At 42.9% G+C, this 3,917-nt stretch overlaps 1 pseudogene; it reads right to left on the bottom strand.

The window, feature by feature from the left end:
- Window positions 1-3,520: 3,520 nt before the first annotated feature.
- Window positions 3,521-3,673, bottom strand: LOC129763826 (5.8S ribosomal RNA; annotated as a pseudogene).
- Window positions 3,674-3,917: the final 244 nt, after the last annotated feature.

Here is a 3,917-nt window from a genome sequence, read left to right as displayed (position 1 = left end):
TGAAAGACGTAGTCCTACGTCAAAATTGTGAACTCATTAAGGTGGAATTACTTCCACTATCCAGCAAAGCTATTATTTTGATTCCAAAAATTTCAGGTTCGATGAAAGGACGATTATCAAATTGATCGGCGACGAAAATGGTACAAGTCTCCACAGCGTCAAAGTAATCGTAATACATAGCTGGGAGATAAAATGCTGAAATATGATCTACATTTTGAAGGAAAACGCCGCTTGAAAGTACCGCCGGCGATTTTATGCGGTACGAATACCGTTTTTTAAACAGTAAGGACAGCGATCTGTATGGAATCCTTTGAATCCGCATATTTCGCAGAACACACGACCAGGCTTTGGACACTCTGGATGATTATGACCTCTTGAACCACAGTTGTAACAACTGTCATAGGCCGGAGGACAATGGTTGGCCACTAGATATTCTAGTGAAATAATCGTTTTGTCATTCGATGTCTTGGGCAAGGAATTTTCTGTATTTTTATTCACATTAGTTTGTAATAATTTTCGATTTTCCTTTTGAGCGTGTGAGTTTATTGAGGAAGCAGATTTATTGTTCTTATTGTTCGGATTCGAATTTGAAACAAATTTTCGAGAAGAATCTTGTTCACGATTCCAAAATATTTTTGGTTTGTTGTTTTTCAAGTGATTTTTGTTATAATCTGTGTTTGAACTGGGAAATTGATCCACAGTATTAGGAACCAATTTGTGACTTTGATTTATAGCATTCACCTCGCGGGTATTTCCAAATACACGAGTAAATATTGGAACTTTAGATGCGTCAATTGCTTTACCTATGGAAAGTAAGTCCGCCAAGCTATCAACCGCTTTAAACATCATTATTTGCTTATAATTGGATCTAATATTCCATTTCAAATATCCTAACTTCTCTTCAGAAGGTAATGGGATATTCAATGCTCGGAATAACTTTTCCATATCAAGGAAATATTCTTGAAAACTTTCGTTTTTCTGCTGTCGCCGAGAAGCTATCTTCATCTTCAGCGTAGCGTCTAACTCTGGGTGCACAAAATTATCTTTCAACTCACATACTAAATGATTCCAATTTACTAGTCTATTTTCGGCCCTCATCGAAAGGTACCATTTTAATGCAGTTCCTTGGAACAGATGCATTGCTGAGTGAAATAATTCTTCCTGAGTTATGCGTTCTGATAGAGCATAATGATATACACTGTCTAGAAACTCATTCAACGCTAACCCTTGGTCTTCTCCTGCGTATTTCAGGATCTTCCAGTCAGCCACACGTTGTGGACGACGATTTTGAAATGGTTCTATGGGAAAGGTATTTCCTGGTTCACCGATGGACGACGGTATATGTACATTGTCATTGTCCGAAGCCAGTGCGGAACAACTATTGTTGTTTATAAGCAATCTAGGATTCAGTATAGATGAAGAGATATTATTTGTTTCAGTGGATAATCGAGAAGTATTGTGTAGAGGACTAGGTGTAGTGAACGTGACATGGCTTCTCAACGAGTTCAATCCCACACTTGACGGAATCGAAGGTGGTATTGCTTCCTTAGAACTACCAGACCGCTCATGAACCAATGAACCTGATGATTTTTGTTTTGCATTTATCAGTTCGTGGATTGACCTATTCATAGTTTTTATTTCTCGAATTACATCCACCAATGCCTTTGACATCGTTTTGACTTCTTCCCCAACAGATAACGTGTTCTGTATCGATTCTATCAGTGCATTCGTGTTAGCACAATCGGATCTACGAAACTCTTCTATTTCAAACCGCATAAAACGTAATTCACTCGTCATTTTCTTCAAGTAAGATATCATTTCCGCTGATGTTTCACTTTTTGATTTTTCGACAATATTCTGACTAATATGTGATTGGACTTTCGCGATTTGTTGCCGGACTGTTTTCAGCTGAAACGCAACTACATTTGCACTTGTTGCAGCTAGCTTAGTAAAGTAAAGTAATGTTGGGCACTTCCTGCTTGAAGAGGAGTGGTCCCCTTGGCAAATAATGCAGTGGGCGACATCGTTACATATTGGGCTGTTTCAAAAGTTTATGATTTGCTCAGCATCTACTATCCTACACGCGAATGATGTCCACCCGCACATATCATCGCTCACGCACCATGTTGCAGTCGAATGTGACCCATCCACATGCCTATCTTATGTCTAGCATAAGGCATCTCAAGTGTTGAGAAAGTTCGTGCACCTCGAGGAAGGTTCTTTTGAAACAAATCAATAGAAGCCATCCTATGCGCGATCAGTGTGACTACCCGCACATATCATCGCTCACGCACCACGTTGCAGTCGAATGTGACCCATCCACATGCCTTCAGGCATCCGAAAATTTTTTAATAAAAAAAAAGAGAAGTCACCACATGCAGCACTAAGCTGCAGTAGGACTTCTCTTCTAACCACAACAACCGTACACGTACCCCATCCACATGCCTATCTCCGACACTCGGCATGGACCTTCAAGTGCCCGAAAATGTTTAAATAAAAAAAAAGAGAAGTCACCACATGCAGCACTAAGCTACAGTAGGACTTCTCTTTTAAACACAACAACCGTACACGTACAAGGCCAACCTCCAAGCATGGGTAGTCTTTTTTTTTTTTTTTTTTTTTTTTTTTTTTTTTTTTTTTTAAGAGGTGAGGAACGCTCTACCAGCCTTACCTGGGAAGGGTTAACCCAGACGTCGAGTGGGGATCGCACCCACAAAAACCAAGCCCTCTACTCGTTGCCTTATTCCCCCTGGGACCACATCTAGGCGACTACTTCAGGGGGCGGCTGTGCTCATGCACTTCTCGAGTTTTCAACAGACCATTTTGATCGTGGCTTCATCCTTGATGCTCGTTCCTTCGAAATGTTCGCGGTGTTCCTCCATCCAGGCCACGATCAGGCGTTGTCAGGTAGGCCTTTTGCTGTTCTCCGCGGCAGTATCCGTTTACCTGTCGAGACGTGCACCGATTAGGAAGCGCCCTCCAACTTGACGCGCGCCCCGTCACAGTCACCCTCGCAGGATTTCTCTTCCCAGCGGAGAGCCGATTAGGTGGTGCCCTCCAACACAACGCGCACCCCGTCACAGCTACTCTCGTGAGGTACCATCTCTTGCATGGGTAGCATGGGTAGTCTGAGAGGATCGAAGTGTACACCTCTCTGCAACTCGCAACTCCCAGCCTGTAAACCTATCGTTTGTAGGAGGTCTCAGGTGTCCAGATGCCACGCAACACGGTGGACACGCAAACGGGCACCACCTCTACGTGCTGGGCTCATCCCTTTTCGCTCGCAGCTACTCAGGGAATCCAGTCACACATCATTTGAGGCCTATAAGAACAATCTCATGTATGGAGAAGATGGAACACACAAAGACTTTCATCTTGGGACGTGTGTTCATCAAGCCGTGCGCCGGGGCCTTCGCACGTTTGACTATCTTCAATGTTTTTCCACCACTGAAGGCCGAAAAACACCATTACGCATATGCGCTACCTAAGCAGCGCATATAGTTAAATTGGTAAATATAGGCGGCACTCAAAAATGTGTACATCGCACAATGATTGTACGATGTGCAATATGCGTTCAACTTGTCGGTGTTCATGTGTCCTGCAGTTCACATTCTGACGCGCAATTTGCTGCGGTCTTCATCGATCCACGAGCCGAGTGTAGTCACACATCATTTGAGGCCTATAAGAACAATCTCATGTATGGAGAAGATGGAACACACAAAGACTTTCATCTTGGGACGTGTGTTCATCAAGCCGTGCGCCGGGGCCTTCGCACGTTTGACTATCTTCAATTTTTTTCCACCACCACAATTTTTTTCCACTACCTAAGCAGCGCATATAGTTAAATTGGTATATATAGGCACTCAAAAATGTGTACATCGCACAATGATTGTACGATGTGCAATATGCGTTCAACT

Source organism: Toxorhynchites rutilus, chromosome 1, assembly GCF_029784135.1.
Source record: "Toxorhynchites rutilus septentrionalis strain SRP chromosome 1, ASM2978413v1, whole genome shotgun sequence".
NCBI classification, from domain to species: domain Eukaryota; kingdom Metazoa; phylum Arthropoda; class Insecta; order Diptera; family Culicidae; genus Toxorhynchites; species Toxorhynchites rutilus.
Note: the sequence above shows the minus strand (reverse complement) of the source record. Positions and strands in the feature narration are given on the sequence as shown.